The sequence below is a fragment of the Peromyscus leucopus genome, chromosome 14, assembly GCF_004664715.2.
Source record: "Peromyscus leucopus breed LL Stock chromosome 14, UCI_PerLeu_2.1, whole genome shotgun sequence".
NCBI lineage: Eukaryota > Metazoa > Chordata > Mammalia > Rodentia > Cricetidae > Peromyscus > Peromyscus leucopus.
In genome coordinates, this window is record NC_051075.1 from 33,919,992 (window position 1) to 33,934,155 (window position 14,164).

The following is a 14,164-nucleotide window of genomic DNA, read 5'->3' on the forward strand; positions in this document are numbered from 1 at the left end:
TTAAAAATACATAGATTTGAGCTGGGCGGTGGTGGCGCACACCTTTAATCCCAGCACTCGGGAGGCAGAGGCAGGCGGATCTCTGTGAGTTCGAGGCCAGCCTGGGCTACCAAGTGAGTTCCAGGAAAGGTGCAAAGCTACACAGAGAAACCCTGTCTCGAAAAACAAAAAAAAAAAACCCACCCACCCACTCCCAAAAAACAAAAAAAACCCATAGATTTAAGTAAGGGTGGAGCAAAAATATAATAATATAATAATATAATAAATATAATATAATTAATATAATATAAATTAAAGAAAAAAAAGAAATTCCTAAGGAAAGGGAGAACAGGAATCTCAAACAGCATCTCATTTCACTGTCTTTACAATCTCCATCTGTAGGATTTTAGTGAGTTACCTTCAAATAGTTGTTAGGAAATTTAAGAGCGATCACAGGATGGCTCACTGGTGCATCTGACAGGATTGTAATTAATAGGGCAAAATTCCTGACCTCACAGGTATAAGAAAATAGAATATTTTCATTCTAAACAGAAGTTAGTCATCTTGTTGAGATTCCCAGAGGAAGGAGCAAGGCCATACTTGAGATCTTACTCACTCTGGTCTTAGGATTAGTTGTTATTCTTATTGATATTTTAATCCTTAAATATTGCATCTGTGTAGGCAACCTTCACAGCAGAAATTGGTGGACTTCTTGATTTTCAGCAGGGGTGAGGCTCCAGAGTGAGGGAACTCCTTTTTCTTCCCATGGTCTGATAATTTTAGTGTTTTTCTACCTCGCCTGAAGATGAAGTGCTCACTTTCAGTAAAGTAATACATGGTTCCTCCAGGCAGAGCTTGCCTGACAGTTGAGCTTGTGAACTTTATTGTTACCTGTTCAAAAGAACTGACTGCATTCTCACACAGTGTTCCGCTGACCTATATGTCTTTGGACTGTGAGGTCATTCTGGACAGAGGATATTGTTTTTCTTTCCTGTAACAGTATCCATTCTAACTCATGGAAAAGAGCAAGAAATCAGGAGTTGCTTATTTAATGAATGAGTTCCTATCACAGTGAAGTACATATTCAAGCAAATATTCAGACCAAGCCTCCCAGTGTTTCCTGATACATACACATAATTGAAAGGGAGTATCAGGAGGGTTTCCTTATTTCAACATTTAGTCAATTAAATCAAAATCGTTACCTTGGTAATGATCTTCAATATTCAAATGTGTCTAGGTAAATTAAAAAAAATAGATCTCGGGGTAACTGAAGTCAAGAGAGTGGCATGAAGTTGGCATGGAATGTAGTTACTGTATCATTAAAATGAACATCATTTCATGGCAGTTTCACTCAAGAAATGACAATAGCAGTGGTTTTTGAAGAAGATCTGCACAAGGCTGGACCAATCAACAGTCCTCCATGGATGGAAAGAGTTCATGAGGTTGTGCCCCTCCCTGAGGAGCTATAGGCAGTCAATGTGTTGTGGGAAGAGGGTTCCTATTCTTCAGTGATATAGCCACTCATTAATTAGGACACATAAAAAAACTAATTAAATTCAGTGGGACTTATGCAAATAAGACATAAAACAGGAGCTGGCCCTGTTGGGAGCTTGGCAGGAGGGGGCTAAGAGAAAATGATCGAAGGAGAGATGATCACAGTACACTATATACATATATGTGTGAGACTATGAAATAGAGTAAATAATTATATATTGTGTTTATAATAAGGTTAAAATGATTATATATGTGTATATATATGAAATTGTTGGCAAATTCTATCAACCTCCTGTTGTAATTGTGTTAATAGAGGTATTCTTTTTTTTTTTTTTTTTTTGGTTTATTGAGACAGGGTTTCTCTGTGTAGCTTTGCGTCTTTTCTAGGACTCACTTGGTAGCCCAGGCTGGCCTCAAACTCACAGAGATCCACCTGGCTTTGCCTCCCGAGCGGCTGGGATTAAAGGCGTGCGCCACCACCGCCCGGCCAATTGAGGTATTCTTGCAATATATTAGTGGATGTTTTATGTAGCTGCACTATTTCAGTCAGTTCATGTTTTGTGTCTTGTGATGAAAACCCAGTTGTCTGGGAAATCAAGATGCTGTAACTTGTTTGACAGTTCTTGTCTATGCAGGGGTTCTGGGGGATATAGGGAATCCATAGTATTCTAGTGGAATTCTGCTTTTGAATGTGTTCTGAGTACACAAGGATCTGTTCAGTGGAAGTGTAAGCAAGAGCAAGGGTCACAGATGAAAAATACGTCAGCAGAGCTGAATAAACAAACTCTTCTGATGCATGTAGTATTTTCTTTGTATCACACCAGCCTTTTACATGAGCTAGAAGGAAAGTGTGGTGGCTGTGTTCCTTCCTAACATGCAGTTTTTGTAGTGGTATCAGCATAGAATGTACGTTTATATAGCAAGAGCTGTGTGCATTTAAATTATAGAATATGTGCATCCTCAGCCACTGTGCAATCATTTCTCGATTTTTAGCTCCAGGCAAAGATGTAGATGTCATCTTTTTGTTCCGGAGTGTTTTATTTGTCTGTTGATTCATTTTACCTTAAGGCAACTCCACCTTTTTAATACATTCGCAGTGTATTTATTTTAAAGGCACTAATGAAAGATAGTGATTGAGACTTCTTTTAACCTTGCTATATTCTCAACAAAAGAGGAACTATTTAATAAAATTTTAATTTAATTTTATTAATTTAATTCATAAAATGTTAAGATACTTATGTACATCAAGAAACAATAAGTAACTAAAGACAGAAAGTTATGTTTTGGAAAATCAACAAGTGAGGAACACACACTTATCATGAAGAAAGTTTTTCTAAGAAAGAATATGGTCTATATTATAAATTGTTCTTGTCCATAAGACATTTAATCTAAAACGATTAATCAAACTTTAAAATTGAATGTCTGGGCTGAAAATTTTCAATGCATACAAATAAAAATTTTAAAGCTTAAAATAAGATCATAGAGGTTGAGTAGAGAGACCTCTTTCCTTTTGCGGCCATCGCTGGTTCGCAGGCGCCAAAATGAGGTTCAATCCCTATCGGTTCAATCTGACCGCAGCAAGAACCGCAAATGGCATTTCAATGCACCTTCTCCCATTCGGAGGAAGATCATGTCTTCCCCCATTTCCAAAGAGCTGAGGCAGAAGTACAATGTTCGGTCTATGCCCATTCGAAAGGATGATGAAGTTCAGGTTGTCCGAGGACACTACAAAGGCCAGCAGATTGGCACAGTGGTCCAAGTGTCCAGGAAGAAATACGTCATCTACATTGAATGAGTGCAGTGAGAAAAGGCTAACATAACGGCACAACCGTCCATGAGGACATCCACCCCAGCAAGGTGGCTATCACCAGGCTAAAGCTGGACAGAGACCGCAAAAAGATCCTGGAAAGGAAAGCCGAGTCTCGGCAAGTCGGAAAGGAGAAGGACAAACACAAGGAAGAAACGATTGAGAAGATGCAGGAGTAGGGGTGTGTCCTATACAGCTTTCATTAAAGACTGCTTAAGTAGTCAAAAAACAAACAAACAAACAAACAAAAAACCCATAGAAAATGTGCTAAGTTTATTACCAAAGACTTTTAGTTTAACAAGAGAATATGTAAATATTTTCTTTGTATAGAAAAGTCAAAACTAGAATAGAATTTTACGCAAAAACTTCAGTGAAGAGGTTGTGAGGCATGGAATTTCTACATGTACTTTATAATCACTATTACAGAACTATATATATTTTTTAAAGATTTATTTATTATGTATACAGTGGTCTGCATGCATGAGTCCTTGCAGGCCAGAAGAGGGCACCAGATCTCACTACAGATGGTTGGGAGCCACCATGTGGTTGCTGGGAATTGAACTCAGGTCCTCTGGAAGAGTAGTCAGTGCTCTTAACCGCTGAGCCATCTCTCCAGCCCAGAACTATATTTTTTATAGCAGAGAAAAAAAGGAAAATATTGATACCCAAATTAGGTCAGATTTTTACTTAGAGAGACTATATATAATTTGCGAATAATTTTTTTCTGAATTATAATACAAAACAACAAAATACAAGGCATCAGAAATTACATCAAAAACAGATTAAAGAAATGCCTTCTTGTGTTGATATGTCTGAAAGGCTGAAGTGATGCGTTTGATACATTTGGAGAGTATATGTGTTTGCAGAGAAACAATTTCCTCACCCCTGACCTCTTGCACCTAATCAGACCACAATTCATTTTAAGAGATAAAGTCACAGAGAATTCTGATGGATTGCTGTGCTTTAGTCAATAATTCAGTAATTTAAGCCAAAAGCAAATGAAACAAATCCCGCAATTTTACATGCAAATCTCTCTAAAAAGAGAGTGCCTCTCTTTTCTCTGACGTGATGAGAAAAGGCAAGCAATGCACCTGAAGGACGGCTGTGGCTGTTAGATCTGGGAGCCTCACTAAGGAAATGAGCAGATGATCAAATTGTAAGACCTGTATTTTTAATTTTATTACCAAAAACCCTCATCGTTAAGATACAGAGCCCTCTTAATAAAACAGAGTGAGTGTATTTTGTGACTACTGAGAAGATATTATTAGTGGATAGCAATGCTAGATTCTTGAGAGAATTTCAGAACTACATAAAAACAGGTTAATTGTGTCTGTGTTAGGACTTCTCAAACAAGTCATACGTGGCCAGGCAGAAAAGTCTGAGGCAAGGTTATTGTAGAGGCACTTTCAGTTGTCGGAAGGTGCAGACACTGGTGTCACTTTTTGGGGGATTGTGAGAGTGAATGAATCTTGAGGATTAGAACTAATTAATGAGTAGGTGCTGTGGTGGTGTTAAAATGGAAGACTATCAGGAAGTGGTAGAAACGGTCTGAGGTCGGGCCTGATTGGAGGAAGAAGCTCATTGGATCCTTGCTCTGGCCAGGGTATCTGGCCCTTGAACTCTTCCTTTTTTCTCCTCTTTCTGATCGCAATGGGATGAGCCCCTTTGCTCCACTGTGCCCCTCCATCTTCATTCTGTCTCATCGTGGGCCCCAAAGTAGTGCCACCAGCCATCCTTGTACAGAAACTCGGAGCCAATTAATTCTCCTTTAAATTAATTCACTCAGGTATTTTGCGTGATGAAAAGGGAGCAGAAAACTATGTTAGAATACATTTAACGGCGAACAGAAATCATTTTGATGAAAAGAAGCTTAGGCCCTGGAAGAAGAGTAATTAAAAGATTTTGATGCAAATAGTCAAGAAGCAAGTGATTCCTGTTATCATCCTGCCTTCCTCATTCGGAAACAGAGACAATTGCGGACTTAAAAAGCAAATAAATACTGAGCCAGGAACCTGTTCCTCATGAATAGCAAAGCATTACCAAGAAAACCTCTAATGTCACCCATTCATAGTTGACTTTGAGAGCCCCAGTTTTAGAAGTGTCATAGCTGAGGAGTACATTAGTAGCTTCCCGACATTAGGTAACTCTGACATGTATGTTATTGTTAACAAGGTTTCTTTGTGAGGAGTCAAAGTTCACTTTCCCTAAAAAGGTCCCTGAAGCCTTCCACCTGAGCCTGTAGATGTTTAATCCATGACCAAAATAAGACAGAAGGCACTGTGACTCTGTCTTCATATTGTGTATATTCCGTTTCTGTCTTAATCCTTCTGCATGTGAATGTGTTCATCATTTACAATTGTTCTGTCAATATACTGTGGATTTGACCCTTTTTGTCCAAGACTGTAATACAAGGTTAATTTAACACATTTCCTGTTGGACCTAATCTGTGTTACTTCCATGCTACCTTTGTGTTTTCAGGACAACTCAGCCTATTCATAAAGTCCAGACCAAGCAAACCATGAGGCCACCGCCTTTACGAAAGAGCATGATATGAGCTGCAAGTGTAACTTTGTAATTCTTGGGTTAAATCACCTGTCCTTTAAATAATTAGCCATTTGTTAACATGTAAACTCGGAGATTAGAATGTTTATAGAGAAGAAGAAAAAAAAAATCTTTTAAAACTATGCCTGTGACCAGTGAATAATTATCCAACTTTAGCCTGCCACAGAAATCAATAACAACTTGATATTCTCTTTGTTGAGCGAGTGGCTTGATCATGCCTTTGATCAGCACTGGCCCTCCTCAGCCTGTCAGATGAAATCTCAATAAAAACACCTTGTCCGTTTCATGCATGACATATGGATTTTTCTCCTCTCTGCTCTTTGCATTCCATAATGGCCACTAAATGATGATTTTCCACTTTAACTGGCCCATCTGTAGTTCCAGAATGACTTTTACATTTCCGAACATCCCTTCATCACAATGTCCAGAGTTAGGAAGAGACCAACTTTATGTATCATCTCACAGGGAGAGGAAAAAACTGTGAGAAACTTTCCAATAGATCTATTTTCATATCAGTCAAAATTATATGATGTACCAAGTCTAAATAATGGGGGTGTGACAACTGAGAGTATCTAAGGAAGAATGTCTTACCTGAGCCAACAATACAGCAAAATATGAGAAATGGAGGAATACAGGTGTATTTGTAGCACTACAAAGTGAAGGCCTGCTACCACTGAACTATGCCACAGTCCTAGAAATGCTAATAAAGTGTCTGCTACAGTTTAAAAATGAATCCTGAAAGTGCAAGGATTTGCTTTTGAAGTTCTGCCATTAGTATAAGCCATGTTTGGTGAGATTTTAGAGAGTACCAGAATACCTGCGCACTCTGGCTCTCTACAAAACATCACAACAAATGAAAGCTGGATTTTACAGGTTATGGAAACATTTTATTTAAACCAAGCATGAGAAATAGACAATAAGGTAGTCAACATGGGATAGACTGAAGAGGTATCTCCTGTGAATCAAAAGGGCCCACTAGAGTGCAGGCGTTAGGGGACACCTATAACAATGAGCATACTACATTTCATCTGTCATTCACAATCAGCTGGTTAACAGTGTGGCCTGTCTTCGTGTAAGAAGGGCTTATACTGGGGGACTGAACTGTGTGACTTTCTAAGTGAGCCAAGGAATTTGAAGTGTTTTTCAATTCTTTCTTTTTTCTGTGACAGTTTTTATTATAATACTAAATATAGTTTGGGAGTCATTGGTATAATTCCAAGAGTCCTGAAAGGTAACACTCATTCCCATTTAATTTTTCTCATGTTTTTAAAGATAGATCCTTTGTTTCTCTTTCAGTGGTCATTACTGTAAGCCTTAATAGTTACAATGAAAAAATCCATTTTTCTGTTTTACTTGATTAAACCATTAAATTAGCTGTAATTCTGTTTAATGTATTATGATAAAATTATGTTCTCCCAAATGTAATCTCCAACAGAACAGAAAATAAATTTCATTCTTTAGCTTATTCCCTACATATATTTTAGTAGATACTAAATATTTTTAAATTAAAGTGAGCTATAAAACCTGCCATTTTCTGTTAACTGCCACTCTGAAGTCCCAACAGGAATGTTAGGCCAATTCAGCTTTATTGTAGTGAGAGCAAACAGCACATAGTCTAATACCCTTCTAGTTCACACGTAGCAAATCCTCTTAAATGTCTGGGAAAATAGCAGTGATGTGTTTTCAGATATTCTTTATTGACCGAGTGACTAGCCTGTGGTAGTGTTATCAATTGCTGCCTTGGTTTTACTCAATTCAGAAACCATTTGGGGGCCTGCCATCAAACTCTTACTTAAACCCCTGACATTCATATCCCATCATTTCTCCTAAGAGTTTTCTAGATCATGCTGATTATTCTGTAGTGGTGGGCCACTAGCAGAAAGTTGTTCTCTACATGGAGAAGAAAGTAAGTCATTTCACTGCTTATTCTGTTGTGTTTCCTCCAGCTAATCCGGACACAGCTTACCAGTCCATCCCTCTCCTGTCATCACTGTATGTACTCCCAAATGCTTAAATTTCAATTGCTATCCTATCCATTATTACAAAAAGTCGACAGGCTGAACCTGCATACAGTGTGGAACTGATAAACCTCCAGGGGGAGTCTAATCTCCAGCTTAGAAAATATGGAAAATTTATGCTGATATAAACCAAAGGGAAAATGAATTTCTTTCAAGTGGTTTTTGGAATGCTTCTTTATTGCCCTTGAGAAGGGTTAGATATAAGAAATAAGCAGTTTAGTGTCAATTTATGAAACATAACAAGTTCCTCTACCTTTCAAAATCCCCATTCTTTTGCTACCTTTCATTGATGATTTTTAATACTGACAATTTTTAAAAATTAATGCAAGGAAGTTAGTCACTTGACTCCCCCATATTTTCCACTGAAACTAGCTTCTTTGTTCTCTCAGTTTCTCTTGCCTGGGGAATTTCATTCTAGAACATCATGCCAATTATTTAAACTATTCTTTTTTTTTTTTTTTTTCAAGACAGTTCAAGTTTCAAGACAGTTTCAAGTTTCTCTGTGTAGCTTTGCGCCTTTCCTGGAGCTCACTTGGTAGCCCAGGCTGGCCTCGAACTCACAGAGATCCGCCTGGCTCTGCCTCCCGAGTGCTGGGATTAAAGGCATGCGCCACCAACGCCCAGCCTATTTAAACTATTCTTAACTGAACAAATACTTATTAGTGTGTCCAATTTGTTTTCTATGATAAAACAAAAATAAACCCAGGCTACCAGTGGGAGGCGCCATTCACTAGGTTTGGATCATGAGCTGAAGAAAAAGGAGAAAGCTGTCTGAGCAAGAACATTTAACATTTCCTACTTTCTGAGGACACAATGTAACCAGGGTGCCTCCCATCATGTCAAGACTTCCTGACATGATGGACAGCACCCCTGAACTGTGAACCAAAATAAATACTTTTCTCCTATAAGTTGCTTTTGTCAGAGTATGTTACCACAGCAACAGGAAAGGTAACTAAGCTAGAATACCTATTGCCTTGTAGATTAATTAGCTCAAGTTGTCAGAGAAGTGTTAAAAAATGATTTTGATCCATGTGATTTGCCCAGTTACCATGATACGAAAAAAATCTTTTTAAAAGCAAATTATATAAACTACATGGTTGAGTGAAAAATACAAGACAATTAGAAAATCATATATAAGCCAATGGTTTATCTTTTGATGTACTTAGGAGTTTGGATGTAAGTTGTTATAACAAAACATTAGCTAATCAAGGTCTTATAAAGAAAAGCAGCATGGCCTGGTTTGTGTTTTGAGAATTATCCGTTGTCAGATGGATGGGAACTATACATAAAAAGAGAAGAATTAACTGAAAACGGATGCTGAGAAAGCCAGAGGCCAAAAGCCAGTTATTCTACAGAGCTTCTCTCTCTCTCTCTCTCTCTCTCTCTCTCTCTCTCTCTCTCTCTCTCTCTTTCTCTCTCTCTCTCTCTCTCTCACACACACACACACACACACACACACACACACCTGTCTCTTTTCTTTTACCTATTGTTGAGAGTTCAGCATGAAGATCTTTGCACCCACACATCTCCAGAGAAACCAGGAATGTTAAGCATGAAGGATAATCTTTCCAATAGGAAAACTGAAAAAAACCCGCTCTTCCATTCAGATAACAGGGAGTTGGAAGTGATTAATAGCCTGGTGATCTGAGTTATCTGTTGGGCCAGGCTATATCAAGCTCCTACAACCAGGACTGGAGATACTTAATACTCTAAATGACCCTTACATTATCTGCACAGCCAGAGGCTCCATCAAGCTCCCACAACCAGAACCAGAGGTGGCAAAGAATCCAAATGACTTCTATGCTATCTGTTTGACAGAATAGGCTAGACTCTTCCTTAGGTCCTTAAGCTACTAGAGGTTGCCTACCTCTAGAACCCATCTTCCTGGAAGAAATGACATGTACCCTGAGTTGAGTCTTGATGTAATTACACTTCCTTATGTCCTGGGGGTTTGTGTTACCCCAGGAAGCTTTTTTCCAAATTGCACTGTGTTTTAAATATGCTGGCAATGAGCTGCCTGACATCATACTCCCTGAAGTCTTGATTCAGGTTGATGAAGCCAGTCTGACCTAAGTTTTCATTTTCACATCTTTGCAGTTCCCTTCCCTGCCTGCTGTGACCACCTGCAGGGTCCCCCTCAACCTACAAGATTATAACTTAGCAACTCACTTGTGTCAGAAATGGGCTCCAAATAATTTAATGAATAAAATCCATTAAGCACCTTAAGAAATAATGGTAGATGTTTTGGAATTGGAAGTATGAAGCATAAATTGCTCTTACTGGTAATTGTGGCTCACCACAGGAATAAGAAGAAAGAGTGTAGGCAGAAGTTTCTCTCCCACCTACCTGTTCCCAAATACCCAGCAGCTGCTTCTCAATAATTGACTTGGAGGCTTAATATTATTTATAAATACTCGGCAGGTAGCTCAGGCTTATTGCTAACTAGCTCTTACACTTAAATTAACCATAATTCTTATCTATGTTTAGCCACATGGCTTGGCACATTTTCTCAGTCCAGCATTCTCATCTTGCTTCCTCTGTGTCTAACTGGCAACTCCTGACTTCACCCTTCCTCTCCCTAGCATCCTTAGTTTGGTCGCCCCACCTACACTTCCTGCCTGGCTACTGGCCAATCAGTGTATTATTAAACCAATTTGAGTGACAAATCTCTACAGTGTACAAGATAATTATTCCACAGTAAAAGAGAATAGTAAATTTAAAAAAAAAAACATCCTAGGAAAGATAAAGGTTAAACTGTCTTAGTTCTTTATTGGGATTTTAGACATAGGGCCATGAGAGGGCTGTCACTTATGGCAGAAAATATTCATGAACAGGGAATAACATTACTCCAGGTTTCAGAACTACAAGTAGAGAGAGCAGAACTTAGAAACGTGGACAATGGAACTTTTCTATCTCAGTCTCTTTCACAATGTTCACTTATGATCAGGTGTTTGCATCTGTTCAGCTGCTGCTAAGAGTCACAGGCTGCTCCTAGTTGCTGGAAAAACAGAACAGGAAAATGTGCTTATGTGTAGAACAGAGATGGGACAAAGGAACTGGCTCACTGTATAACAAGCCATCCTCTCACTGCTCGTGTGGTACTAACCCAGTGTCACAAGAAAGATATCCATGACAAAGCTTCCACTTCTTAACACTACTACACCGACGACATTTTGGTGGAGATAAATTGCTTCCCAATTCAGACAACCAGGATTATGGAGGATGTGGTTCAAATACTGAGCAAGAAAATCTTACGGGCTGTATGTTCCTGAAACACCCTCTTTCCTCTCATGTCTACTTCTACTTCAAATAGTTGACATGCCAGGTTTAAAGACCATCACATTCCTTCTGTGTCTCAGAACCTTAAACCTTGAAATACAACCAGTGTGCAAGTTAGGGACGTGCAAGCAAACAAAAACAGTGGGATATACAGATACCTAAGAATCTGTTTATTATGAGACCCAGCTAATGTAATTACCCAGGATAAGAAGTCATATGATATGCTGCTTATATACTGCAAAAACAGGAAGGCAAGTGGAATCCAACCTGGATCTAAAGGCCCAAGAACAATGCAAGCCAATTTTGTAGTTCTGTTACTGAAGCTGAAGGGCTACACACTTGGGGATTGGGGAATACTGCTGATGGAGGTCTCGGACCTGAAAGACCAAGGAATCTTGAATCTAATGGACACAACATGCATATCCTTGCTCTAAAAAAGGGAATGAATTGTGTCCTCCAAACTTATGTTCACTGTACTCCTAAGCAGTATGGACAATTTTTTTTTTACATTGTTATTTTGAAGCATGATTTTGCTAAGTTACCCCATCTCACCATGAATACCGTATACGGCCCCAGTAGGCTTTAAACCTGTGTCCCTTTTGTTGTAGAGCCCCAGGCAGGGAGGATAAGCAATATAAGCCACCATGTCCAACTAGATCTGTGTTTTTCTGATTCAGATGTTAATATCTTCCAAAAACACTGTCATAGACATACCCAGAAATATTGTTTCACCAGCCACCTTGACATGACTGAACCCAGCCACGTTGATACGTAAGTTCCAGTCATTCAGCAGAACACCCATGTGTAACACAGGCTATGGTTTTCTCACAAGCTGAAAGGCTCTGATACTACTTTGTAAAATGTAATTTGAGGTCACCAAGGTCAAAGGCAGCAGTGTGCTGCTTAATGGGAACTCTATGTCACCATCACACTTTCTCTTCAATTGCACACACACACATTCTAAGGGAAAGTGAGACATGCCTGGGTATCAAAGTGACAAATTTCTCCAGTCATATTTATGCTTTTCTATTTGTCTTTGAATTTCATTGTGAAACAGTTATATTTGAGTAGACAGAGGGAAAGCATTACTCCTTGCACTAAAAAAAAAATTAGCTTCATTTTACACTGTCTTTTCTTGTTGAAGTGATTTTTCATACTGGATACCTATATCAATACATTGTTATAAACAATGATATCAGGAACTTACTAATTGTATATGCAAAATGAGCTTTTCTATTAGCTCAATCTTGCCCAGTAACATTCTTCTTGTTTTGTAGATGAGCACAATTACAAATTTTTAATTTAATTCTTCAAAGTCATATAGAAGTAGTAGACTGAACTTAATTTTTTAAAGATTATAATTACATTTGCCCTTTCCTTCATTTCTTTCCAAACCCTCCCATATACTCTCTCCTTGTTCTCTTTAAAATGTATGGCCTTTTTTTTTTCTGTGAATATTGTTACGTGTGTGTGTGTGTGTGTGTGTGTGTGTGTGTACACATGCGCATATATGTATACATTCCTAAATACATTCCTAAATATGCAATCTGCTCAGTCTATATTGTGTTACTTGTTTGTACGTTTTCAGGGTTGACCATTTGGTATTAAATAACCAATTGGTGTGCCTTCCCTAGGGAAGACTATTTCTTCTGCTCACAGTATTCTTTAGTTGCCTGTAGGTTTTTTAAACTCCAATGTCTGCCTCCCTAACCTGTACTTTAAACAGAAAATGCCAACCTTGTGTAAATATCCCCATAAATTCCTATGTATCCATTTCACCAAGTGTAGTCATTTGAATAAAAAATTCCCATGTAGTCTCAGACATTTGGATTCTTGGTCTCTGTGATGGCACTGTTTGTGAAGCTTGGATGCATTCAGACTTACTGGGGGCAGGTGCTGTGGATATCACTCTATGTAAATAAAACATTGATGGCCAATGACCAGGCAGGAGGTAGGTGGGACAAGGAGAGAGGAGAATTCTGGGAAGCGGAAGGCAGGGAGAGACACTGCAGCCACCGCCAGGAGAAGAGCATGTAGAGACGCCGGTAAGCCACCAGCCACGTGGCAAGGTATAGATTTATAGAAATGGGTTAATTTAAGATAAAAGAACAGTTAGCAAGAAGCCTGCCACGGCCATACAGTTTATAAGTGATATAAGCGTCTGAGTGATTATTTTATAAGTGGATTGTGGGACTGCGGGGCTTGGGGAACCTGGAGAGAAGCCCTCCAGCAACAAATGGCGCCCAACGGCTCGAATTTCCACCTTAAACCTGAGAATATTTAATAACCAATTCTAAACAGAGCCAAAACCAGGTTCCTGCTTCTTGTCTCATACGGGCAGCTAGGACGCCGCAAAACGCAGGTTTGAACACTGGCGGGTTCCTGGCGTGTGCGTTTGACCGGCAGTATGGCGGAAATGAGGCATCTGCCAGCGGCACATTATGCTGTGTGGTAGATTTAGTCTTTACTAATATTAAAAAAAAAAAAAAAAGAAAGAAAGAGGTTTCTGGGCTACACGCTGCTTTGATAAAAGCTTAGACCCACTATTTCTGAGACTTGATGACTCCCAGAGCTGGCGGAAAACGTACCACTGCCATGTTGGGAAGCTGAAGTGGGCGGAGCCAGCAGCCACAGCGTTGTTTCAGGCTTACAATGGTACAGTTTAAAGCAATAGGCTCAAGGCTCAAGGTAATATAAAACATAAGCCACATAAAGATGGCTACCACACAGAGAATCTGGATTATGTTCTCTTTGATATTCATAACTAAAGAAAAACATTTGATTACAAAACCTGTTGAGTTATGCCAAAATGTATATTTTAAAGGTACCTTGACTTCAAAATTTGGATATAAGGATATGTTACTTTGGAAAAGAGGTTCTGCTTTTGTTTCCACAGAAAGCCAGAGGCTGTGGACTTGTTCCAGATTAAGATACATCAGGTTTCACCAGCCAAGACCCCCTGAAAGGACTCCCATGACACCATGGCCCAGATGATCCAACATCCAGATCGGATTCAAGGCAACTG

The 14,164-nt window shown here is 39.0% G+C and overlaps 1 pseudogene; it reads left to right on the top strand.

Annotated features, from left to right (window-relative positions):
• The first annotated feature begins 3,014 nt into the window (after window positions 1-3,014).
• On the top strand, window positions 3,015-3,459 carry LOC114684733 (annotated as a pseudogene).
• Window positions 3,460-14,164: the final 10,705 nt, after the last annotated feature.